A 27,818-nucleotide genomic window follows, 5' to 3' on the forward strand; every position below is an offset into this window, starting at 1 on the left:
TCAAAAATTTCAATCCTGCATGATTCTACCAAGAACTGTGATTCTTCATTCAAAACCTGATTTTTGCTATTGGGCTCTATTGAATAATGAATGTTTTGAATTTTCTCCAAAAGTAAAGTAGTTGCAAACTCATGCTTTTAGAAACTTGTTTGGGCTCATGAGAGGAGTAGAAAAACATCAAAAATTTCAGCCCTGCATGATTCTTCCAAGAAATGTGTGTTCATTGAAACCGCTGGTTTTTGATAGTTTGGGCCCTATTGAATAATGAATGTTTTGAATTTTCTCCAAAAGTAAAGTAGTTGCAAACTCATCCTTTTAGAAACTTGTTTGGGCTGTTGAGAGGAGTAAAAAACCATCAAAAATTTCAATCCTGCATGCTTCTACCAAGAAATGTGATTCTTCATTCAAAACCTGATTTTTGCTATTGGGCTCTATTGAATAATGAATGTTTTGAATTTTCTCCAAAAGTAAAGTAGTTGCAAACTCATGCTTTTAGAGACTTGTTTGGGCTAATGAGAGGAGTAGAAAAACATCAAAAATTTCAGTCCTGCATGATTCTACCAAGAAATGTGTGTTCATTCAAACCGCTGGTTTTTGATAGTTTGGGCCCTATTGAATAATGAATGTTTTGAATTTTCTCCAAAAGTAAAGTAGTTGCAAACTCATCCTTTTAGAAACTTGTTTGGGCTGTTGAGAGGAGTAAAAAACCATCAAAAATTTCAATCCTGCATGATTCTACCAAGAAATGTGATTCTTCATTCAAAACCTGATTTTTGCTATTGGGCTCTATTGAATAATGAATGTTTTGAATTTTCTCCAAAAGTAAAGTAGTTGCAAACTCATGCTTTTAGAGACTTGTTTGGGCTCATGAGAGGAGTAGAAAAACATCAAAAATTTCAGTCCTGCATGATTCTACCAAGAAATGTGTGTTCATTGAAACCGCTGGTTTTTGATAGTTTGGGCCCTATTGAATAATGAATGTTTTGAATTTTCTCCAAAAGTAAAGTAGTTGCAAACTCATCCTTTTAGAAACTTGTTTGGGCTGTTGAGAGGAGTAAAAAACCATCAAAAATTTCAATCCTGCATGATTTTACCAAGAAATGTGATTCTTCATTCAAAACCTGATTTTTGCTATTGGGCTCTATTGAATAGTGAATGTTTTGAATTTTCTCCAAAAGTAAAGTAGTTGCAAACTCATGCTTTTAGAAACTTGTTTGGGCTCATGAGAGGAGTAGAAAAACATCAAAAATTTCAGTCCTGCATGATTCTACCAAGAAATGTGTGTTCATTGAAACCGCTGGTTTTTGATAGTTTGGGCCCTATTGAATAATGAATGTTTTGAATTTTCTCCAAAAGTAAAGTAGTTGCAAACTCATCCTTTTAGAAACTTGTTTGGGCTGTTGAGAGGAGTAAAAAACCATCAAAAATTTCAATCCTGCATGATTTTACCAAGAAATGTGATTCTTCATTCAAAACCTGATTTTTGCTATTGGGCTCTATTGAATAATGAATGTTTTGAATTTTCTCCAAAAGTAAAGTAGTTGCAAACTCATGCTTTTAGAGACTTGTTTGGGCTTATGAGAGGAGTAGAAAAACATCAAAAATTTCAGTCCTGCATGATTCTACCAAGAAATGTGTGTTCATTGAAACCGCTGGTTTTTGATAGTTTGGGCCCTATTGAATAATGAATGTTTTGAATTTTCTCCAAAAGTAAAGTAGTTGCAAACTCATCCTTTTAGAAACTTGTTTGGGCTGTTGAGAGGAGTAAAAAACCATCAAAAATTTCAATCCTGCATGATTCTACCAAGAAATGTGATTCTTCATTCAAAACCTGATTTTTGCTATTGGGCTCTATTGAATAATGAATGTTTTGAATTTTCTCCAAAAGTAAAGTAGTTGCAAACTCATCCTTTTAGAAACTTGTTTGGGCTGTTGAGAGGAGTAAAAAACCATCAAAAATTTCAATCCTGCATGATTCTACCAAGAACTGTGATTCTTCATTCAAAACCTGATTTTTGCTATTGGGCTCTATTGAATAATGAATGTTTTGAATTTTCTCCAAAAGTAAAGTAGTTGCAAACTCATGCTTTTAGAAACTTGTTTGGGCTCATGAGAGGAGTAGAAAAACATCAAAAATTTCAGTCCTGCATGATTCTTCCAAGAAATGTGTGTTCATTGAAACCGCTGGTTTTTGATAGTTTGGGCCCTATTGAATAATGAATGTTTTGAATTTTTTCCAAAAGTAAAGTAGTTGCAAACTCATCCTTTTAGAAACTTGTTTGGGCTGTTGAGAGGAGTAAAAAACCATCAAAAATTTCAATCCTGCATGATTCTACCAAGAAATGTGATTCTTCATTCAAAACCTGATTTTTGCTATTGGGCTCTATTGAATAATGAATGTTTTGAATTTTCTCCAAAAGTAAAGTAGTTGCAAACTCATGCTTTCAGAGACTTGTTTGGGCTCATGAGAGGAGTAGAAAAACATCAAAAATTTCAGTCCTGCATGATTCTACCAAGAAATGTGTGTTCATTGAAACCGCTGGTTTTTGATAGTTTGGGCCCTATTGAATAATGAATGTTTTGAATTTTCTCCAAAAGTAAAGTAGTTGCAAACTCATCCTTTTAGAAACTTGTTTGGGCTGTTGAGAGGAGTAAAAAACCATCAAAAATTTCAATCCTGCATGATTTTACCAAGAAATGTGATTCTTTATTCAAAACCTGATTTTTGCTATTGGGCTCTATTGAATAGTGAATGTTTTGAATTTTCTCCAAAAGTAAAGTAGTTGCAAACTCATGCTTTTAGAAACTTGTTTGGGCTCATGAGAGGAGTAGAAAAACATCAAAAATTTCAGTCCTGCATGATTCTACCAAGAAATGTGTGTTCATTGAAACCGCTGGTTTTTGATAGTTTGGGCCCTATTGAATAATGAATGTTTTGAATTTTCTCCAAAAGTAAAGTAGTTGCAAACTCATCCTTTTAGAAACTTGTTTGGGCTGTTGAGAGGAGTAAAAAACCATCAAAAATTTCAATCCTGCATGATTCTACCAAGAAATGTGATTCTTCATTCAAAACCTGATTTTTGCTATTGGGCTCTATTGAATAATGAATGTTTTGAATTTTCTCCAAAAGTAAAGTAGTTGCAAACTCATGCTTTTAGAGACTTGTTTGGGCTCATGAGAGGAGTAGAAAAACATCAAAAATTTCAGTCCTGCATGATTCTACCAAGAAATGTGTGTTCATTGAAACCGCTGGTTTTTGATAGTTTGGGCCCTATTGAATAATGAATGTTTTGAATTTTCTCCAAAAGTAAAGTAGTTGCAAACTCATCCTTTTAGAAACTTGTTTGGGCTGTTGAGAGGAGTAAAAAACCATCAAAAATTTCAATCCTGCATGATTTTACCAAGAAATGTGATTCTTCATTCAAAACCTGATTTTTGCTATTGGGCTCTATTGAATAGTGAATGTTTTGAATTTTCTCCAAAAGTAAAGTAGTTGCAAACTCATGCTTTTAGAAACTTGTTTGGGCTCATGAGAGGAGTAGAAAAACATCAAAAATTTCAGTCCTGCATGATTCTACCAAGAAATGTGTGTTCATTGAAACCGCTGGTTTTTGATAGTTTGGGCCCTATTGAATAATGAATGTTTTGAATTTTCTCCAAAAGTAAAGTAGTTGCAAACTCATCCTTTTAGAAACTTGTTTGGGCTGTTGAGAGGAGTAAAAAACCATCAAAAATTTCAATCCTGCATGATTTTACCAAGAAATGTGATTCTTCATTCAAAACCTGATTTTTGCTATTGGGCTCTATTGAATAATGAATGTTTTGAATTTTCTCCAAAAGTAAAGTAGTTGCAAACTCATGCTTTTAGAGACTTGTTTGGGCTTATGAGAGGAGTAGAAAAACATCAAAAATTTCAGTCCTGCATGATTCTACCAAGAAATGTGTGTTCATTGAAACCGCTGGTTTTTGATAGTTTGGGCCCTATTGAATAATGAATGTTTTGAATTTTCTCCAAAAGTAAAGTAGTTGCAAACTCATCCTTTTAGAAACTTGTTTGGGCTGTTGAGAGGAGTAAAAAACCATCAAAAATTTCAATCCTGCATGATTCTACCAAGAAATGTGATTCTTCATTCAAAACCTGATTTTTGCTATTGGGCTCTATTGAATAATGAATGTTTTGAATTTTCTCCAAAAGTAAAGTAGTTGCAAACTCATCCTTTTAGAAACTTGTTTGGGCTGTTGAGAGGAGTAAAAAACCATCAAAAATTTCAATCCTGCATGATTCTACCAAGAACTGTGATTCTTCATTCAAAACCTGATTTTTGCTATTGGGCTCTATTGAATAATGAATGTTTTGAATTTTCTCCAAAAGTAAAGTAGTTGCAAACTCATGCTTTTAGAGACTTGTTTGGGCTCATGAGAGGAGTAGAAAAACATCAAAAATTTCAGTCCTGCATGATTCTACCAAGAAATGTGTGTTCATTGAAACCGCTGGTTTTTGATAGTTTGGGCCCTATTGAATAATGAATGTTTTGAATTTTCTCCAAAAGTAAAGTAGTTGCAAACTCATCCTTTTAGAAACTTGTTTGGGCTGTTGAGAGGAGTAAAAAACCATCAAAAATTTCAATCCTGCATGATTTTACCAAGAAATGTGATTCTTCATTCAAAACCTGATTTTTGCTATTGGGCTCTATTGAATAGTGAATGTTTTGAATTTTCTCCAAAAGTAAAGTAGTTGCAAACTCATGCTTTTAGAAACTTGTTTGGGCTCATGAGAGGAGTAGAAAAACATCAAAAATTTCAGTCCTGCATGATTCTACCAAGAAATGTGTGTTCATTGAAACCGCTGGTTTTTGATAGTTTGGGCCCTATTGAATAATGAATGTTTTGAATTTTCTCCAAAAGTAAAGTAGTTGCAAACTCATCCTTTTAGAAACTTGTTTGGGCTGTTGAGAGGAGTAAAAAACCATCAAAAATTTCAATCCTGCATGATTTTACCAAGAAATGTGATTCTTCATTCAAAACCTGATTTTTGCTATTGGGCTCTATTGAATAATGAATGTTTTGAATTTTCTCCAAAAGTAAAGTAGTTGCAAACTCATGCTTTTAGAGACTTGTTTGGGCTCATGAGACGAGTAGAAAAACATCAAAAATTTCAGTCCTGCATGATTCTACCAAGAAATGTGTGTTCATTCAAACCGCTGGTTTTTGGTAGTTTGGGCCCTATTGAATAATGAATGTTTTGAATTTTCTCCAAAAGTAAAGCAGTTGCAAACTCATCCTTTTAGAAACTTGTTTGGGCTGTAGAGAGGAGTAAAAAACCATCAAAAATTTCAATCCTGCATGATTCTACCAAGAAATATGATTCTTCATTCAAAACCTGATTTTTGCTATTGGGCTCTATTGAATAATGAATGTTTTGAATTTTCTCCAAAAGTAAAGTAGTTGCAAACTCATGCTTTTAGAGACTTGTTTGGGCTCATGAGAGGAGTAGAAAAACATCAAAAATTTCAGTCCTGCATGATTCTACCAAGAAATGTGTGGTCATTGAAACCGCTGGTTTTTGATAGTTTGGGCCCTATTGAATAATGAATGTTTTGAATTTTCTCCAAAAGTAAAGCAGTTGCAAACTCATCCTTTTAGAAACTTGTTTGGGCTGTTGAGAGGAGTAAAAAACCATCAAAAATTTCAATCCTGCATGATTCTACCAAGAAATGTGATTCTTCATTCAAAACCTGATTTTTGCTATTGGGCTCTATTGAATAATGAATGTTTTGAATTTTCTCCAAAAGTAAAGTAGTTGCAAACTCATGCTTTTAGAGACTTGTTTGGGCTCATGAGAGGAGTAGAAAAACATCAAAAATTTCAATCCTGCATGATTCTACCAAGAAATGTGTGTTCATTGAAACCGCTGGTTTTTGATAGTTTGGGCCCTATTGAATAATGAATGTTTTGAATTTTCTCCGAAAGTAAAGTAGTTGCAAACTCATCCTTTTAGAAACTTGTTTGGGCTGTTGAGAGGAGTAAAAAACCATCAAAAATTTCAATCCTGCATGATTCTACCAAGAAATGTGATTCTTCATTCAAAACCTGATTTTTGCTATTGGGCTCTATTGAATAATGAATGTTTTGAATTTTCTCCAAAAGTAAAGTAGTTGCAAACTCATGCTTTTAGAGACTTGTTTGGGCTCATGAGAGGAGTAGAAAAACATCAAAAATTTCAGTCCTGCATGATTCTACTAAGAAATGTGTGTTCATTGAAACCGCTGGTTTTTGATAGTTTGGGCCCTATTGAATAATGAATGTTTTGAATTTTCTCCAAAAGTAAAGTAGTTGCAAACTCATCCTTTTAGAAACTTGTTTGGGCTGTTGAGAGGAGTAAAAAACCATCAAAAATTTCAATCCTGCATGATTCTACCAAGAAATGTGATTCTTCATTCAAAACCTGATTTTTGCTATTGGGCTCTATTGAATAATGAATGTTTTGAATTTTCTCCAAAAGTAAAGTAGTTGCAAACTCATGCTTTTAGAGACTTGTTTGGGCTCATGAGAGGAGTAGAAAAACATCAAAAATTTCAGTCCTGCATGATTCTACCAAGAAATGTGTGTTCATTGAAACCGCTGGTTTTTGATAGTTTGGGCCCTATTGAATAATGAATGTTTTGAATTTTCTCCAAAAGTAAAGCAGTTGCAAACTCATCCTTTTAGAAACTTGTTTGGGCTGTTGAGAGGAGTAAAAAACCATCAAAAATTTCAATCCTGCATGATTCTACCAAGAAATGTGATTCTTCATTCAAAACCTGATTTTTGCTATTGGGCTCTATTGAATAATGAATGTTTTGAATTTTCTCCAAAAGTAAAGTAGTTGCAAACTCATGCTTTCAGAGACTTGTTTGGGCTCATGAGAGGAGTAGAAAAACATCAAAAATTTCAGTCCTGCATGATTCTACCAAGAAATGTGTGTTCATTGAAACCGCTGGTTTTTGATAGTTTGGGCCCTATTGAATAATGAATGTTTTGAATTTTCTCCAAAAGTAAAGTAGTTGCAAACTCATCCTTTTAGAAACTTGTTTGGGCTGTTGAGAGGAGTAAAAAACCATCAAAAATTTCAATCCTGCATGATTTTACCAAGAAATGTGATTCTTTATTCAAAACCTGATTTTTGCTATTGGGCTCTATTGAATAGTGAATGTTTTGAATTTTCTCCAAAAGTAAAGTAGTTGCAAACTCATGCTTTTAGAAACTTGTTTGGGCTCATGAGAGGAGTAGAAAAACATCAAAAATTTCAGTCCTGCATGATTCTACCAAGAAATGTGTGTTCATTGAAACCGCTGGTTTTTGATAGTTTGGGCCCTATTGAATAATGAATGTTTTGAATTTTCTCCAAAAGTAAAGTAGTTGCAAACTCATCCTTTTAGAAACTTGTTTGGGCTGTTGAGAGGAGTAAAAAACCATCAAAAATTTCAATCCTGCATGATTCTACCAAGAAATGTGATTCTTCATTCAAAACCTGATTTTTGCTATTGGGCTCTATTGAATAATGAATGTTTTGAATTTTCTCCAAAAGTAAAGTAGTTGCAAACTCATGCTTTTAGAGACTTGTTTGGGCTCATGAGAGGAGTAGAAAAACATCAAAAATTTCAGTCCTGCATGATTCTACCAAGAAATGTGTGTTCATTGAAACCGCTGGTTTTTGATAGTTTGGGCCCTATTGAATAATGAATGTTTTGAATTTTCTCCAAAAGTAAAGTAGTTGCAAACTCATCCTTTTAGAAACTTGTTTGGGCTGTTGAGAGGAGTAAAAAACCATCAAAAATTTCAATCCTGCATGATTTTACCAAGAAATGTGATTCTTCATTCAAAACCTGATTTTTGCTATTGGGCTCTATTGAATAGTGAATGTTTTGAATTTTCTCCAAAAGTAAAGTAGTTGCAAACTCATGCTTTTAGAAACTTGTTTGGGCTCATGAGAGGAGTAGAAAAACATCAAAAATTTCAGTCCTGCATGATTCTACCAAGAAATGTGTGTTCATTGAAACCGCTGGTTTTTGATAGTTTGGGCCCTATTGAATAATGAATGTTTTGAATTTTCTCCAAAAGTAAAGTAGTTGCAAACTCATCCTTTTAGAAACTTGTTTGGGCTGTTGAGAGGAGTAAAAAACCATCAAAAATTTCAATCCTGCATGATTTTACCAAGAAATGTGATTCTTCATTCAAAACCTGATTTTTGCTATTGGGCTCTATTGAATAATGAATGTTTTGAATTTTCTCCAAAAGTAAAGTAGTTGCAAACTCATGCTTTTAGAGACTTGTTTGGGCTTATGAGAGGAGTAGAAAAACATCAAAAATTTCAGTCCTGCATGATTCTACCAAGAAATGTGTGTTCATTGAAACCGCTGGTTTTTGATAGTTTGGGCCCTATTGAATAATGAATGTTTTGAATTTTCTCCAAAAGTAAAGTAGTTGCAAACTCATCCTTTTAGAAACTTGTTTGGGCTGTTGAGAGGAGTAAAAAACCATCAAAAATTTCAATCCTGCATGATTCTACCAAGAAATGTGATTCTTCATTCAAAACCTGATTTTTGCTATTGGGCTCTATTGAATAATGAATGTTTTGAATTTTCTCCAAAAGTAAAGTAGTTGCAAACTCATCCTTTTAGAAACTTGTTTGGGCTGTTGAGAGGAGTAAAAAACCATCAAAAATTTCAATCCTGCATGATTCTACCAAGAACTGTGATTCTTCATTCAAAACCTGATTTTTGCTATTGGGCTCTATTGAATAATGAATGTTTTGAATTTTCTCCAAAAGTAAAGTAGTTGCAAACTCATGCTTTTAGAGACTTGTTTGGGCTCATGAGAGGAGTAGAAAAACATCAAAAATTTCAGTCCTGCATGATTCTACCAAGAAATGTGTGTTCATTGAAACCGCTGGTTTTTGATAGTTTGGGCCCTATTGAATAATGAATGTTTTGAATTTTCTCCAAAAGTAAAGTAGTTGCAAACTCATCCTTTTAGAAACTTGTTTGGGCTGTTGAGAGGAGTAAAAAACCATCAAAAATTTCAATCCTGCATGATTTTACCAAGAAATGTGATTCTTCATTCAAAACCTGATTTTTGCTATTGGGCTCTATTGAATAGTGAATGTTTTGAATTTTCTCCAAAAGTAAAGTAGTTGCAAACTCATGCTTTTAGAAACTTGTTTGGGCTCATGAGAGGAGTAGAAAAACATCAAAAATTTCAGTCCTGCATGATTCTACCAAGAAATGTGTGTTCATTGAAACCGCTGGTTTTTGATAGTTTGGGCCCTATTGAATAATGAATGTTTTGAATTTTCTCCAAAAGTAAAGTAGTTGCAAACTCATCCTTTTAGAAACTTGTTTGGGCTGTTGAGAGGAGTAAAAAACCATCAAAAATTTCAATCCTGCATGATTTTACCAAGAAATGTGATTCTTCATTCAAAACCTGATTTTTGCTATTGGGCTCTATTGAATAATGAATGTTTTGAATTTTCTCCAAAAGTAAAGTAGTTGCAAACTCATGCTTTTAGAGACTTGTTTGGGCTCATGAGACGAGTAGAAAAACATCAAAAATTTCAGTCCTGCATGATTCTACCAAGAAATGTGTGTTCATTCAAACCGCTGGTTTTTGGTAGTTTGGGCCCTATTGAATAATGAATGTTTTGAATTTTCTCCAAAAGTAAAGCAGTTGCAAACTCATCCTTTTAGAAACTTGTTTGGGCTGTAGAGAGGAGTAAAAAACCATCAAAAATTTCAATCCTGCATGATTCTACCAAGAAATATGATTCTTCATTCAAAACCTGATTTTTGCTATTGGGCTCTATTGAATAATGAATGTTTTGAATTTTCTCCAAAAGTAAAGTAGTTGCAAACTCATGCTTTTAGAGACTTGTTTGGGCTCATGAGAGGAGTAGAAAAACATCAAAAATTTCAGTCCTGCATGATTCTACCAAGAAATGTGTGGTCATTGAAACCGCTGGTTTTTGATAGTTTGGGCCCTATTGAATAATGAATGTTTTGAATTTTCTCCAAAAGTAAAGCAGTTGCAAACTCATCCTTTTAGAAACTTGTTTGGGCTGTTGAGAGGAGTAAAAAACCATCAAAAATTTCAATCCTGCATGATTCTACCAAGAAATGTGATTCTTCATTCAAAACCTGATTTTTGCTATTGGGCTCTATTGAATAATGAATGTTTTGAATTTTCTCCAAAAGTAAAGTAGTTGCAAACTCATGCTTTTAGAGACTTGTTTGGGCTCATGAGAGGAGTAGAAAAACATCAAAAATTTCAATCCTGCATGATTCTACCAAGAAATGTGTGTTCATTGAAACCGCTGGTTTTTGATAGTTTGGGCCCTATTGAATAATGAATGTTTTGAATTTTCTCCGAAAGTAAAGTAGTTGCAAACTCATCCTTTTAGAAACTTGTTTGGGCTGTTGAGAGGAGTAAAAAACCATCAAAAATTTCAATCCTGCATGATTCTACCAAGAAATGTGATTCTTCATTCAAAACCTGATTTTTGCTATTGGGCTCTATTGAATAATGAATGTTTTGAATTTTCTCCAAAAGTAAAGTAGTTGCAAACTCATGCTTTTAGAGACTTGTTTGGGCTCATGAGAGGAGTAGAAAAACATCAAAAATTTCAGTCCTGCATGATTCTACTAAGAAATGTGTGTTCATTGAAACCGCTGGTTTTTGATAGTTTGGGCCCTATTGAATAATGAATGTTTTGAATTTTCTCCAAAAGTAAAGTAGTTGCAAACTCATCCTTTTAGAAACTTGTTTGGGCTGTTGAGAGGAGTAAAAAACCATCAAAAATTTCAATCCTGCATGATTCTACCAAGAAATGTGATTCTTCATTCAAAACCTGATTTTTGCTATTGGGCTCTATTGAATAATGAATGTTTTGAATTTTCTCCAAAAGTAAAGTAGTTGCAAACTCATGCTTTTAGAGACTTGTTTGGGCTCATGAGAGGAGTAGAAAAACATCAAAAATTTCAGTCCTGCATGATTCTACCAAGAAATGTGTGTTCATTGAAACCGCTGGTTTTTGATAGTTTGGGCCCTATTGAATAATGAATGTTTTGAATTTTCTCCAAAAGTAAAGCAGTTGCAAACTCATCCTTTTAGAAACTTGTTTGGGCTGTTGAGAGGAGTAAAAAACCATTAAAAATTTCAATCCTGCATGATTCTACCAAGAAATGTGATTCTTCATTCAAAACCTGATTTTTGCTATTGGGCTCTATTGAATAATGAATGTTTTGAATTTTCTCCAAAAGTAAAGTAGTTGCAAACTCATGCTTTTAGAGACTTGTTTGGGCTCATGAGTGGAGTAGAAAAACATCAAAAATTTCAATCCTGCATGATTCTACCAAGAAATGTGTGTTCATTGAAACCGCTGGTTTTTGATAGTTTGGGCCCTATTGAATAATGAATGTTTTGAATTTTCTCCGAAAGTAAAGTAGTTGCAAACTCATCCTTTTAGAAACTTGTTTGGGCTGTTGAGAGGAGTAAAAAACCATCAAAAATTTCAATCCTGCATGATTCTACCAAGAAATGTGATTCTTCATTCAAAACCTGATTTTTGCTATTGGGCTCTATTGAATAATGAATGTTTTGAATTTTCTCCAAAAGTAAAGTAGTTGCAAACTCATGCTTTTAGAGACTTGTTTGGGCTCATGAGAGGAGTAGAAAAACATCAAAAATTTCAGTCCTGCATGATTCTACCAAGAAATGTGTGTTCATTGAAACCGCTGGTTTTTGATAGTTTGGGCCCTATTGAATAATGAATGTTTTGAATTTTCTCCAAAAGTAAAGTAGTTGCAAACTCATCCTTTTAGAAACTTGTTTGGGCTGTTGAGAGGAGTAAAAAACCATCAAAAATTTCAATCCTGCATGATTCTACCAAGAAATGTGATTCTTCATTCAAAACCTGATTTTTGCTATTGGGCTCTATTGAATAATGAATGTTTTGAATTTTCTCCAAAAGTAAAGTAGTTGCAAACTCATGCTTTTAGAGACTTGTTTGGGCTCATGAGAGGAGTAGAAAAACATCAAAAATTTCAGTCCTGCATGATTCTTCCAAGAAATGTGTGTTCATTGAAACCGCTGGTTTTTGATAGTTTGGGCCCTATTGAATAATGAATGTTTTGAATTTTCTCCAAAAGTAAAGTAGTTGCAAACTCATCCTTTTAGAAACTTGTTTGGGCTGTTGAGAGGAGTAAAAAACCATCAAAAATTTCAATCCTGCATGATTCTACCAAGAAATGTGATTCTTCATTCAAAACCTGATTTTTGCTATTGGGCTCTATTGAATAATGAATGTTTTGAATTTTCTCCAAAAGTAAAGTAGTTGCAAACTCATGCTTTTAGAGACTTGTTTGGGCTCATGAGAGGAGTAGAAAAACATCAAAAATTTCAGTCCTGCATGATTCTACCAAGAAATGTGTGTTCATTGAAACCGCTGGTTTTTGATAGTTTGGGCCCTATTGAATAATGAATGTTTTGAATTTTCTCCAAAAGTAAAGTAGTTGCAAACTCATCCTTTTAGAAACTTGTTTGGGCTGTTGAGAGGAGTAAAAAACCATCAAAAATTTCAATCCTGCATGATTTTACCAAGAAATGTGATTCTTCATTCAAAACCTGATTTTTGCTATTGGGCTCTATTGAATAGTGAATGTTTTGAATTTTCTCCAAAAGTAAAGTAGTTGCAAACTCATGCTTTTAGAAACTTGTTTGGGCTCATGAGAGGAGTAGAAAAACATAAAAAATTTCAGTCCTGCATGATTCTACCAAGAAATGTGTGTTCATTGAAACCGCTGGTTTTTGATAGTTTGGGCCCTATTGAATAATGAATGTTTTGAATTTTCTCCAAAAGTAAAGTAGTTGCAAACTCATCCTTTTAGAAACTTGTTTGGGCTGTTGAGAGGAGTAAAAAACCATCAAAAATTTCAATCCTGCATGATTTTACCAAGAAATGTGATTCTTCATTCAAAACCTGATTTTTGCTATTGGGCTCTATTGAATAATGAATGTTTTGAATTTTCTCCAAAAGTAAAGTAGTTGCAAACTCATGCTTTTAGAGACTTGTTTGGGCTTATGAGAGGAGTAGAAAAACATCAAAAATTTCAGTCCTGCATGATTCTACCAAGAAATGTGTGTTCATTGAAACCGCTGGTTTTTGATAGTTTGGGCCCTATTGAATAATGAATGTTTTGAATTTTCTCCAAAAGTAAAGTAGTTGCAAAGTCATCCTTTTAGAAACTTGTTTGGGCTGTTGAGAGGAGTAAAAAACCATCAAAAATTTCAATCCTGCATGATTCTACCAAGAAATGTGATTCTTCATTCAAAACCTGATTTTTGCTATTGGGCTCTATTGAATAATGAATGTTTTGAATTTTCTCCGAAAGTAAAGTAGTTGCAAACTCATCCTTTTAGAAACTTGTTTGGGCTGTTGAGAGGAGTAAAAAACCATCAAAAATTTCAATCCTGCATGATTCTACCAAGAAATGTGATTCTTCATTCAAAACCTGATTTTTGCTATTGGGCTCTATTGAATAATGAATGTTTTGAATTTTCTCCAAAAGTAAAGTAGTTGCAAACTCATGCTTTTAGAGACTTGTTTGGGCTCATGAGAGGAGTAGAAAAACATCAAAAATTTCAGTCCTGCATGATTCTACCAAGAAATGTGTGTTCATTGAAACCGCTGGTTTTTGATAGTTTGGGCCCTATTGAATAATGAATGTTTTGAATTTTCTCCAAAAGTAAAGTAGTTGCAAACTCATCCTTTTAGAAACTTGTTTGGGCTGTTGAGAGGAGTAAAAAACCATCAAAAATTTCAATCCTGCATGATTCTACCAAGAAATGTGATTCTTCATTCAAAACCTGATTTTTGCTATTGGGCTCTATTGAATAATGAATGTTTTGAATTTTCTCCAAAAGTAAAGTAGTTGCAAACTCATGCTTTTAGAGACTTGTTTGGGCTCATGAGAGGAGTAGAAAAACATCAAAAATTTCAGTCCTGCATGATTCTTCCAAGAAATGTGTGTTCATTGAAACCGCTGGTTTTTGATAGTTTGGGCCCTATTGAATAATGAATGTTTTGAATTTTCTCCAAAAGTAAAGTAGTTGCAAACTCATCCTTTTAGAAACTTGTTTGGGCTGTTGAGAGGAGTAAAAAACCATCAAAAATTTCAATCCTGCATGATTCTACCAAGAAATGTGATTCTTCATTCAAAACCTGATTTTTGCTATTGGGCTCTATTGAATAATGAATGTTTTGAATTTTCTCCAAAAGTAAAGTAGTTGCAAACTCATGCTTTTAGAGACTTGTTTGGGCTCATGAGAGGAGTAGAAAAACATCAAAAATTTCAGTCCTGCATGATTCTACCAAGAAATGTGTGTTCATTGAAACCGCTGGTTTTTGATAGTTTGGGCCCTATTGAATAATGAATGTTTTGAATTTTCTCCAAAAGTAAAGTAGTTGCAAACTCATCCTTTTAGAAACTTGTTTGGGCTGTTGAGAGGAGTAAAAAACCATCAAAAATTTCAATCCTGCATGATTTTACCAAGAAATGTGATTCTTCATTCAAAACCTGATTTTTGCTATTGGGCTCTATTGAATAGTGAATGTTTTGAATTTTCTCCAAAAGTAAAGTAGTTGCAAACTCATGCTTTTAGAAACTTGTTTGGGCTCATGAGAGGAGTAGAAAAACATCAAAAATTTCAGTCCTGCATGATTCTACCAAGAAATGTGTGTTCATTGAAACCGCTGGTTTTTGATAGTTTGGGCCCTATTGAATAATGAATGTTTTGAATTTTCTCCAAAAGTAAAGTAGTTGCAAACTCATCCTTTTAGAAACTTGTTTGGGCTGTTGAGAGGAGTAAAAAACCATCAAAAATTTCAATCCTGCATGATTTTACCAAGAAATGTGATTCTTCATTCAAAACCTGATTTTTGCTATTGGGCTCTATTGAATAATGAATGTTTTGAATTTTCTCCAAAAGTAAAGTAGTTGCAAACTCATGCTTTTAGAGACTTGTTTGGGCTCATGAGAGGAGTAGAAAAACATCAAAAATTTCAGTCCTGCATGATTCTTCCAAGAAATGTGTGTTCATTGAAACCGCTGGTTTTTGATAGTTTGGGCCCTATTGAATAATGAATGTTTTGAATTTTCTCCAAAAGTAAAGTAGTTGCAAACTCATCCTTTTAGAAACTTGTTTGGGCTGTTGAGAGGAGTAAAAAACCATCAAAAATTTCAATCCTGCATGATTCTACCAAGAAATGTGATTCTTCATTCAAAACCTGATTTTTGCTATTGGGCTCTATTGAATAATGAATGTTTTGAATTTTCTCCAAAAGTAAAGTAGTTGCAAACTCATGCTTTTAGAGACTTGTTTGGGCTCATGAGAGGAGTAGAAAAACATCAAAAATTTCAGTCCTGCATGATTCTACCAAGAAATGTGTGTTCATTGAAACCGCTGGTTTTTGATAGTTTGGGCCCTATTGAATAATGAATGTTTTGAATTTTCTCCAAAAGTAAAGTAGTTGCAAACTCATCCTTTTAGAAACTTGTTTGGGCTGTTGAGAGGAGTAAAAAACCATCAAAAATTTCAATCCTGCATGATTTTACCAAGAAATGTGATTCTTCATTCAAAACCTGATTTTTGCTATTGGGCTCTATTGAATAGTGAATGTTTTGAATTTTCTCCAAAAGTAAAGTAGTTGCAAACTCATGCTTTTAGAAACTTGTTTGGGCTCATGAGAGGAGTAGAAAAACATAAAAAATTTCAGTCCTGCATGATTCTACCAAGAAATGTGTGTTCATTGAAACCGCTGGTTTTTGATAGTTTGGGCCCTATTGAATAATGAATGTTTTGAATTTTCTCCAAAAGTAAAGTAGTTGCAAACTCATCCTTTTAGAAACTTGTTTGGGCTGTTGAGAGGAGTAAAAAACCATCAAAAATTTCAATCCTGCATGATTTTACCAAGAAATGTGATTCTTCATTCAAAACCTGATTTTTGCTATTGGGCTCTATTGAATAATGAATGTTTTGAATTTTCTCCAAAAGTAAAGTAGTTGCAAACTCATGCTTTTAGAGACTTGTTTGGGCTTATGAGAGGAGTAGAAAAACATCAAAAATTTCAGTCCTGCATGATTCTACCAAGAAATGTGTGTTCATTGAAACCGCTGGTTTTTGATAGTTTGGGCCCTATTGAATAATGAATGTTTTGAATTTTCTCCAAAAGTAAAGTAGTTGCAAAGTCATCCTTTTAGAAACTTGTTTGGGCTGTTGAGAGGAGTAAAAAACCATCAAAAATTTCAATCCTGCATGATTCTACCAAGAAATGTGATTCTTCATTCAAAACCTGATTTTTGCTATTGGGCTCTATTGAATAATGAATGTTTTGAATTTTCTCCGAAAGTAAAGTAGTTGCAAACTCATCCTTTTAGAAACTTGTTTGGGCTGTTGAGAGGAGTAAAAAACCATCAAAAATTTCAATCCTGCATGATTCTACCAAGAAATGTGATTCTTCATTCAAAACCTGATTTTTGCTATTGGGCTCTATTGAATAATGAATGTTTTGAATTTTCTCCAAAAGTAAAGTAGTTGCAAACTCATGCTTTTAGAGACTTGTTTGGGCTCATGAGAGGAGTAGAAAAACATCAAAAATTTCAGTCCTGCATGATTCTACCAAGAAATGTGTGTTCATTGAAACCGCTGGTTTTTGATAGTTTGGGCCCTATTGAATAATGAATGTTTTGAATTTTCTCCAAAAGTAAAGTAGTTGCAAACTCATCCTTTTAGAAACTTGTTTGGGCTGTTGAGAGGAGTAAAAAACCATCAAAAATTTCAATCCTGCATGATTCTACCAAGAAATGTGATTCTTCATTCAAAACCTGATTTTTGCTATTGGGCTCTATTGAATAATGAATGTTTTGAATTTTCTCCAAAAGTAAAGTAGTTGCAAACTCATGCTTTTAGAGACTTGTTTGGGCTCATGAGAGGAGTAGAAAAACATCAAAAATTTCAGTCCTGCATGATTCTTCCAAGAAATGTGTGTTCATTGAAACCGCTGGTTTTTGATAGTTTGGGCCCTATTGAATAATGAATGTTTTGAATTTTCTCCAAAAGTAAAGTAGTTGCAAACTCATCCTTTTAGAAACTTGTTTGGGCTGTTGAGAGGAGTAAAAAACCATCAAAAATTTCAATCCTGCATGATTCTACCAAGAAATGTGATTCTTCATTCAAAACCTGATTTTTGCTATTGGGCTCTATTGAATAATGAATGTTTTGAATTTTCTCCAAAAGTAAAGTAGTTGCAAACTCATGCTTTTAGAGACTTGTTTGGGCTCATGAGAGGAGTAGAAAAACATCAAAAATTTCAGTCCTGCATGATTCTACCAAGAAATGTGTGTTCATTGAAACCGCTGGTTTTTGATAGTTTGGGCCCTATTGAATAATGAATGTTTTGAATTTTCTCCAAAAGTAAAGTAGTTGCAAACTCATCCTTTTAGAAACTTGTTTGGGCTGTTGAGAGGAGTAAAAAACCATCAAAAATTTCAATCCTGCATGATTTTACCAAGAAATGTGATTCTTCATTCAAAACCTGATTTTTGCTATTGGGCTCTATTGAATAGTGAATGTTTTGAATTTTCTCCAAAAGTAAAGTAGTTGCAAACTCATGCTTTTAGAAACTTGTTTGGGCTCATGAGAGGAGTAGAAAAACATCAAAAATTTCAGTCCTGCATGATTCTACCAAGAAATGTGTGTTCATTGAAACCGCTGGTTTTTGATAGTTTGGGCCCTATTGAATAATGAATGTTTTGAATTTTCTCCAAAAGTAAAGTAGTTGCAAAGTCATCCTTTTAGAAACTTGTTTGGGCTGTTGAGAGGAGTAAAAAACCATCAAAAATTTCAATCCTGCATGATTTTACCAAGAAATGTGATTCTTCATTCAAAACCTGATTTTTGCTATTGGGCTCTATTGAATAATGAATGTTTTGAATTTTCTCCAAAAGTAAAGTAGTTGCAAACTCATGCTTTTAGAGACTTGTTTGGGCTTATGAGAGGAGTAGAAAAACATCAAAAATTTCAGTCCTGCATGATTCTACCAAGAAATGTGTGTTCATTGAAACCGCTGGTTTTTGATAGTTTGGGCCCTATTGAATAATGAATGTTTTGAATTTTCTCCAAAAGTAAAGTAGTTGCAAAGTCATCCTTTTAGAAACTTGTTTGGGCTGTTGAGAGGAGTAAAAAACCATCAAAAATTTCAATCCTGCATGATTCTACCAAGAAATGTGATTCTTCATTCAAAACCTGATTTTTGCTATTGGGCTCTATTGAATAATGAATGTTTTGAATTTTCTCCAAAAGTAAAGTAGTTGCAAACTCATCCTTTTAGAAACTTGTTTGGGCTGTTGAGAGGAGTAAAAAACCATCAAAAATTTCAATCCTGCATGATTCTACCAAGATCTGTGATTCTTCATTCAAAACCTGATTTTTGCTATTGGGCTCTATTGAATAATGAATGTTTTGAATTTTCTCCAAAAGTAAAGTAGTTGCAAACTCATGCTTTTAGAGACTTGTTTGGGCTCATGAGAGGAGTAGAAAAACATCAAAAATTTCAGTCCTGCATGATTCTACCAAGAAATGTGTGTTCATTGAAACCGCTGGTTTTTGATAGTTTGGGCCCTATTGAATAATGAATGTTTTGAATTTTCTCCAAAAGTAAAGTAGTTGCAAACTCATCCTTTTAGAAACTTGTTTGGGCTGTTGAGAGGAGTAAAAAACCATCAAAAATTTCAATCCTGCATGATTCTACCAAGAAATGTGATTCTTCATTCAAAACCTGATTTTTGCTATTGGGCTCTATTGAATAATGAATGTTTTGAATTTTCTCCAAAAGTAAAGTAGTTGCAAACTCATCCTTTTAGAAACTTGTTTGGGCTGTTGAGAGGAGTAAAAAACCATCAAAAATTTCAATCCTGCATGATTCTACCAAGAAATGTGATTCTTCATTCAAAACCTGATTTTTGCTATTGGGCTCTATTGAATAATGAATGTTTTGAATTTTCTCCAAAAGTAAAGTAGTTGCAAACTCATCCTTTTAGAAACTTGTTTGGGCTGTTGAGAGGAGTAAAAAACCATCAAAAATTTCAATCCTGCATGATTCTACCAAGAAATGTGATTCTTCTTTCAAAACCTGATTTTTGCTATTGGGCTCTATTGAATAATGAATGTTTTGAATTTTCTCCAAAAGTAAAGTAGTTGCAAACTCATGCTTTTAGAAACTTGTTTGGGCTCATGAGAGGAGTAGAAAAACATCAAAAATTTCAGCCCTGCATGATTCTTCCAAGAAATGTGTGTTCATTGAAACCGCTGGTTTTTGATAGTTTGGGCCCTATTGAATAATGAATGTTTTGAATTTTCTCCAAAAGTAAAGTAGTTGCAAACTCATCCTTTTAGAAACTTGTTTGGGCTGTTGAGAGGAGTAAAAAACCATCAAAAATTTCAATCCTGCATGATTTTACCAAGAAATGTGATTCTTCATTCAAAACCTGATTTTTGCTATTGGGCTCTATTGAATAATGAATGTTTTGAATTTTCTCCAAAAGTAAAGTAGTTGCAAACTCATCCTTTTAGAAACTTGTTTGGGCTGTTGAGAGGAGTAAAAAACCATCAAAAATTTCAATCCTGCATGATTTTACCAAGAAATGTGATTCTTCATTCAAAACCTGATTTTTGCTATTGGGCTCTATTGAATAGTGAATGTTTTGAATTTTCTCCAAAAGTAAAGTAGTTGCAAACTCATGCTTTTAGAAACTTGTTTGGGCTCATGAGAGGAGTAGAAAAACATCAAAAATTTCAGTCCTGCATGATTCTACCAAGAAATGTGTGTTCATTGAAACCGCTGGTTTTTGATAGTTTGGGCCCTATTGAATAATGAATGTTTTGAATTTTCTCCAAAAGTAAAGTAGTTGCAAACTCATCCTTTTAGAAACTTGTTTGGGCTGTTGAGAGGAGTAAAAAACCATCAAAAATTTCAATCCTGCATGATTTTACCAAGAAATGTGATTCTTCATTCAAAACCTGATTTTTGCTATTGGGCTCTATTGAATAATGAATGTTTTGAATTTTCTCCAAAAGTAAAGTAGTTCCAAACTCATGCTTTTAGAGACTTGTTTGGGCTTATGAGAGGAGTAGAAAAACATCAAAAATTTCAGTCCTGCATGATTCTACCAAGAAATGTGTGTTCATTGAAACCGCTGGTTTTTGATAGTTTGGGCCCTATTGAATAATGAATGTTTTGAATTTTCTCCAAAAGTAAAGTAGTTGCAAAGTCATCCTTTTAGAAACTTGTTTGGGCTGTTGAGAGGAGTAAAAAACCATCAAAAATTTCAATCCTGCATGATTCTACCAAGAAATGTGATTCTTCATTCAAAACCTGATTTTTGCTATTGGGCTCTATTGAATAATGAATGTTTTGAATTTTCTCCAAAAGTAAAGTAGTTGCAAACTCATCCTTTTAGAAACTTGTTTGGGCTGTTGAGAGGAGTAAAAAACCATCAAAAATTTCAATCCTGCATGATTCTACCAAGATCTGTGATTCTTCATTCAAAACCTGATTTTTGCTATTGGGCTCTATTGAATAATGAATGTTTTGAATTTTCTCCAAAAGTAAAGTAGTTGCAAACTCATGCTTTTAGAGACTTGTTTGGGCTCATGAGAGGAGTAGAAAAACATCAAAAATTTCAGTCCTGCATGATTCTACCAAGAAATGTGTGTTCATTGAAACCGCTGGTTTTTGATAGTTTGGGCCCTATTGAATAATGAATGTTTTGAATTTTCTCCAAAAGTAAAGTAGTTGCAAACTCATCCTTTTAGAAACTTGTTTGGGCTGTTGAGAGGAGTAAAAAACCATCAAAAATTTCAATCCTGCATGATTTTACCAAGAAATGTGATTCTTCATTCAAAACCTGATTTTTGCTATTGGGATCTATTGAATAGTGAATGTTTTGAATTTTCTCCAAAAGTAAAGTAGTTGCAAACTCATGCTTTTAGAAACTTGTTTGGGCTCATGAGAGGAGTAGAAAAACATCACAAATTTCAGTCCTGCATGATTCTACCAAGAAATGTGTGTTCATTGAAACCGCTGGTTTTTGATAGTTTGGGCCCTATTGAATAATGAATGTTTTGAATTTTCTCCAAAAGTAAAGTAGTTGCAAACTCATCCTTTTAGAAACTTGTTTGGGCTGTTGAGAGGAGTAAAAAACCATCAAAAATTTCAATCCTGCATGATTTTACCAAGAAATGTGATTCTTCAATCAAAACCTGATTTTTGCTATTGGGCTCTATTGAATAATGAATGTTTTGAATTTTCTCCAAAAGTAAAGTAGTTGCAAACTCATGCTTTTAGAGACTTGTTTGGGCTCATGAGAGGAGTAGAAAAACATCAAAAATTTCAGTCCTGCATGATTCTACCAAGAAATGTGTGTTCATTGAAACCGCTGGTTTTTGATAGTTTGGGCCCTATTGAATAATGAATGTTTTGAATTTTCTCCAAAAGTAAAGTAGTTGCAAACTCATCCTTTTAGAAACTTGTTTGGGCTGTTGAGAGGAGTAAAAAACCATCAAAAATTTCAATCCTGCATGATTCTACCAAGAAATGTGATTCTTCATTCAAAACCTGATTTTTGCTATTGGGCTCTATTGAATAATGAATGTTTTGAATTTTCTCCAAAAGTAAAGTAGTTGCAAACTCATCCTTTTAGAAACTTGTTTGGGCTGTTGAGAGGAGTAAAAAACCATCAAAAATTTCAATCCTGCATGATTCTACCAAGAACTGTGATTCTTCATTCAAAACCTGATTTTTGCTATTGGGCTCTATTGAATAATGAATGTTTTGAATTTTCTCCAAAAGTAAAGTAGTTGCAAACTCATGCTTTTAGAAACTTGTTTGGGCTCATGAGAGGAGTAGAAAAACATCAAAAATTTCAGCCCTGCATGATTCTTCCAAGAAATGTGTGTTCATTGAAACCGCTGGTTTTTGATAGTTTGGGCCCTATTGAATAATGAATGTTTTGAATTTTCTCCATTTTCAAACAACTTTATTAAATTTTTACATAAAAATTAACAGTTGTATTTTAGCATCATGCCTACAGCCGTAGGGTATAAACAGTATTTTAATGCCTTGAGTATATTTGGTAGGAGTATCTAATAAATAAATAACATATATCTTAACAGTAGTAATATACTTGAAGTACAGCAAGATAGACCTACATAAATACAATACATGAACCTATACCTTAGCAGTAGTTATATATTAGCGGTATTACCAAAAAAAACAAAAACCTACGATAAACTAAGGTAGAGATTATACAACTTTATTTCTGTATAGAGAGGGAAATGTTTACTTATATAAAATTAATATAACCTATTATCTAAGTCACAAAATAGGAGACATCAGGAGCAAGCGATTTCAGGTAAATTTTGCTCTGAGGCGAAGCGGATCCAGGAACTCCATCTTTTATTAAATGTTGAAAAATAGTTGTTAGCCAAAGCATGGCTTCTTTCGTATGAACAGTGTAATGACATTTTATCCGTAATATCACTGAGTTTGGGAGTAGCATTTTCGTTCCATAGTGATGCTATGGCATTCTTTGTTATAAGAAACAAATGGATGACTGTTGGGATATGGGAAGGATGGATCTCATCTAGATTTAAAGACAACAATGCCATTTGTGGTGTCAGGGTTATTTTTTGTTTTGTCACCTCATTAATTAACCTAGAAATTTCCAGCCATAAAGGTTTAATATTAGGACATTCCCAGAAAATATGTAAAATTGAACCTATGAATCCGCAATCTCTCCAGCAATCTGGAGATCTGCCAGGAAATATTCTAGCTAACTTTAATGGCGTGAAGTACCACCTAGATATCATTTTATAGAAGGACTCATGTAGAGAGGCGCAAATATTGGATGAATAAGTCCTTTTGAAAGCCTGTTTCCACTGTTCCATAGAAACGGAAATGTTAATATCATTCTCCCAATTCAACATGTATGGAGTTTTTTCCAAATCCTCAGAACCATTTAAAAAATCATAAATAGTTCTCGATCTCCAATGGAGTTTAACATTGCGGTTACAGAGTAAAAGAGTAGTAGAGTCCGTTATATATGATTTTTTCCTCATGAATTTTAAGATGTGCTTTTTTAGTAGAGAGAGGAGAGTGATATCCTGGGAAGAAAAATTCTTTTGAGTCTTTAAAGTATCGTTGCTTAAAAATTTCTTCCCATCGTACAAGTCTCCTATCACCTTAATACCCATTTTATTCCAATCTTTCGGGATTTCCTTCTCCACCAGTAGACCAAGAAATTTTATAGGAACATTCTTCAACTGAACATACCTTTGGCTTTGAGTTTTTTTAATTTGGGGTTTAGCTAAATGTTTCCATGCTGAGAGAGTTGCAGAGATTGTTGGGGAATCAAAATGTAAAGGGGAGGATGATGTAAGACATTCTAGGATTGTCTTTAAAAGAGTTTTATTTTTATTGGAATACCTCTCCAGTTCTACCCATGCTGGAGCGTTGCTTGTGTTAACCCAATAAAAAGATTGTTTGATTAGGTTGGCATAGTAATAATTAATTATATTTGGAAGAGCTAGGCCACCATTTAATTTACTTCTAGTTAAAATGTGTGATGCCACTCTTGCTCTTTTCTTATTACATATGAATTTATTTATAATAGATTGGAGCTTTCTGAGATATTTTAGTGGGATAACTAGTGGAATTGCTCTGAAAGAATAAAGGATTTTTGGGAGGGTAAAGAGTTTAAATAGAATTATTCTACCTACCCATGATATTTCTTGGCTTGAGAGACTATTCAATTCAATCTGTGTTTTTTTAATAGTATTTTGCATGTTTATCTCTACCGTTTTCCTAAAGTTTCTGGTAATATAGATACCTAAATAGGTAATATCTTCCTTTTCCCAATCAAACCTGGAAATCTTTTTAATGTTTGTGATAGTAAGATCGTTGAGAAAAAAATCTAGCAGTTTTGATTTAGTTTCGTTTATTTTGTAGAATGATATCCTAGAGAAACCCTCAATAGTTGATAAAACCTCTTTGACTGAGTTTAACGGATCCGACAAACTTAATATAATGTCATCCGCGAAGAGGCCTATTTTAGAATGATTGTCACCCATCTGTATGCCACGGATTCTATCATTCGATCTTATTGCTTCCGCCAGTGGCTCCATTATCAACGCAAACAAAAGGGGGGAAAGTGGGCATCCCTGTCTGGTTCCATTAGTTATCTTGATTTGATTAGAAAGATGACTATTTGCATAAACATTTGCAGAAGGATTCGAATACAATGCCATTATTGTTTTTATTATTTTGTTACTAAAGCCAAATCTATCTAAGGTTGCTTTCAGGAATTCCCAATTAACCCTATCGAAAGCTTTCTCTGCGTCTAAAGCCAAAAGGAGTGAAGGGATTTTTTTCTTCTTGATGAAATTAATCAGATTTAATGTTCTCCTAGTACCGTCAATTGTCTGGCGTCCTTCAATGAATCCAAGCTGATCTTTATGGATAATACTTGGAAGGATGTTTTTTAGTCTATTTGCTATGATTTTTGAAAATAATTTGACATCTGTGTTTATTAATGAGATGGGTCTGTAATTTTTAACTGATTCCAGGTCTCCTTTAGGCTTGGGTATTAGTATTATGTTGGCACGTAACATTTCAGAAGGAAATTCGCCGGACCAAGAAGCCTTATCAAACACTTGGACTAAATAAGGAGTCAAAATAGATTCGAAGGTTTGGTAATATTCATTTGAGTATCCATCGGGTCCCGGAGCTTTTTTCTTTTTGAGTGATTTGATGGCTTCTGAAATTTCTAACGCAGAAAAGGGAACCTCTAGATTTGATAGCTGTTGGGTAGTAACCTTAGGCAAATTTAAAGATGTAAGGAAATCATCGATACTTTGGCTATCCGGTTGATATGTTTCCTGATCTGATTTTAGATTATAAATAGAAGAATAATATTCTGCAAAGGCATCTACGATTTTCTTGGGGTGCTCTAGTATAGATCCATCATGTTTAATTCTATTAATTCTGCTTTTGATTCTAATTGTTCTGAATTTTTGTGCCATTAGTTTAGTTGGTTTGTTATATGATGAATAAAAATTGGACCTCATGGATTTAGCATATTTATCATATTCATTGAATAGCTCCGATCTTAGGTCTATTCTTAATTTTAGGATTTCTGAATGAATATTGGGTGGTACTTGGGATGACTTTTGTGAAATTTCCTCTAAGTTTTTTAGGTCTGATTGTAATTTATGTATTTTTTCTTTACTTATTTTTTTTTTGGTGAAGGCTAGATGGGTCATTACACCTCTGATGACTGCTTTGTGAGCATTCCATAAAGTAAATGGGCATATATTGTTAATGTCGTTCTCAGTAAAGTAGTTGTTCAAAGCCAATTCTATTTCTTTTCTTTGGATTGGGTTGAATAGGAGTGATGAATCACATCTCCATTGGGATTTAAATTTGGCCGTCCTACCAAGAGAAACTTCAGCAACCATTGGAGAGTGATCTGAAAATGTTTTGGGTAGAATTTCTATTTTTTTAAATTTTGAGATTGAGAATGTATCTGTTAAAAATAAATCGATTCTAGAAAAAGACTTGTGTGCCTCTGAGAAGTGAGTATATTCCAAAGAAGATGTGTTGAGACACCTAAAAGCATCTAAGTATTCGTGATTGCAAAGCCAACGTTTGAGTTCAGGAAACGAGGATCTAGTGGGAGAAGTAGAGTCTAATGTGCCATCTGGAACAATGTTGAAATCACCTACTAGAATAGTGGTACCTCTTTTAACTTCTTGAATTTTTTTGTCTAGGCCATTAAAGAAACGCATTTGTCCATTACAAGGAGCATAAATATTCACAAGTGTTGTTAATTGACTGTCAATCAAGCAGACAAGTATCAAGAATCTGCCTGCGCTATCAGAGTACTCACTGATAATTTCAAATGAGATTGTGTTTTTGATTAATATTACAACACCTGCTCTTTTTTTCTCGTTTAAAGATTTGAATATGTGTGGAAAATTTTTGTTTTCGAATTTAGGGTGTCCTTCCCTGGCTAGCTTCACCTCTTGAAGACAGATGATGTCTGCTTTGCTGCCCCTAATCTCTCTCCACGTGAGATATCTCTTAACCGGACTATTCAGTCCCCTCACATTGAATGACAGTATCTTTACCATAAACTTAACTCTAAAACAATACAGAAAATACAAATAAGAACATAAACAGGAAGAAAATACCAATCACCTGGGTAAGCTTCCTAAAATGGGGAAAAGTTCGTAAACTCCGTAGGAAGCCTTTGCAGTTCACAAAATGCAAGTGTTAAAACATATCAAATTTACATTTTTCTCACCCTGGAGCCTCATTTTTCTTATCAAGTGTTTCAATAAAATTTTTCCCTTCTTGTGGAGATAAGATAACTATGACCCTACCACCATGATTTATCAATAGCTTAGTAGGGAACCCCCACCTATATATCACATCTCTCTTCCTCAGCATTGTTGTAACTTCATTGAATCCTTTCCTCGTTTGGATAGTGTCTTTTGAAAGGTCTGCATATGATTTGATGTGATCATAAGGATGGGGAAGATGTTTATTGGTTCTGAAGTAATTTAAGAATTTTTCTTTGGTGGAATAGAAGTGGAATCTCAAAATAGTGTCCCTGGGGAGCTCGGCTGAAATGGACGTAGGACGCGGGAGTCTGTGGATTCTATCTATCATCAGTTCTACCTCAGGAACAGAAGGCAATACTTTAATCAGAATCTCTGTGACGTATTTTTGTAAACTGTGTTGGTTAATTTTTTCAGAGATTCCTCTCAATTTAATGTTGTTCCTCCTACTACGGTCTTCCAGGTCGGCTAATTTATTTCGTAAAAAGAGGATTTCTTTTTGGGCATTAGTTTGTTGTTTTTGGAGGGAATCAGAGGTTTTCCCAATGACTTCTATTTTTTTTTCATTTTTATCCACCCTAGTGGAAATTGTGTCAAGGTTGGATTGTAAACGGCTGACATGCTTTTCTATTGAGGATTCAACGCTTTTATTTAATGCTAGAATTAAATCTCTGATATATTTTTCAGAGGCCCCCTTCTCAGATGCTTGAATATCCTCCAGACCCCCATGACCACTGATATCGGACTCAGAGCCAAATTCTATTCTAGGCCTACTTTTATTTGGGCTCTGAGATGGAGAAGCCTCGTAGTATTCTTCCTCGTCTGACAGCACAGATCTACCCTCCCCTTTAGACTCATCCCTTTTAGATTTTCTGTTAACGGAAGTGTCCATGTCTGATTGAATATTATCCAACTCTTGTTTCATTAAAGTGTGAGTATCACCTTTTTGTCCAATTGAAAATTTATTAGTTTTTTTAGGGGAGGAAGGAGGGCTAATACATATGGCTTCATCTAAATCTGTCCTGTCTTGTTTACGCATAGAATTGTCTCTTTGTTGTTTAGCTTTGTTATTTTTCTGACTCATTTTGGTGTTTATCACTCAAAAAGAGTAGCGATGAGAGGTAAAATAGAAGGTTTAAGCCAACGGTTAATGGTTACTATATTGCACTGTGCTGCCTGAATACAATGGGATGGCAGCTTAACCAGCACAGTTAGCTACAATGGGCATCTAGCAACAACAGTGCCTATAACAGTCACCCCCTGCCCCCAACCGCTATGCCGCTTATTTTCTATGAGGTATCTTTCTATTCAGCGCCACACTAAACAGT

The sequence above is a fragment of the Dendrobates tinctorius genome, unplaced genomic scaffold (assembly GCF_039654945.1).
Source record: "Dendrobates tinctorius isolate UK_male_01 unplaced genomic scaffold, ASM3965494v1 ptg000076l, whole genome shotgun sequence".
Lineage (NCBI taxonomy): Eukaryota > Metazoa > Chordata > Amphibia > Anura > Dendrobatidae > Dendrobates > Dendrobates tinctorius.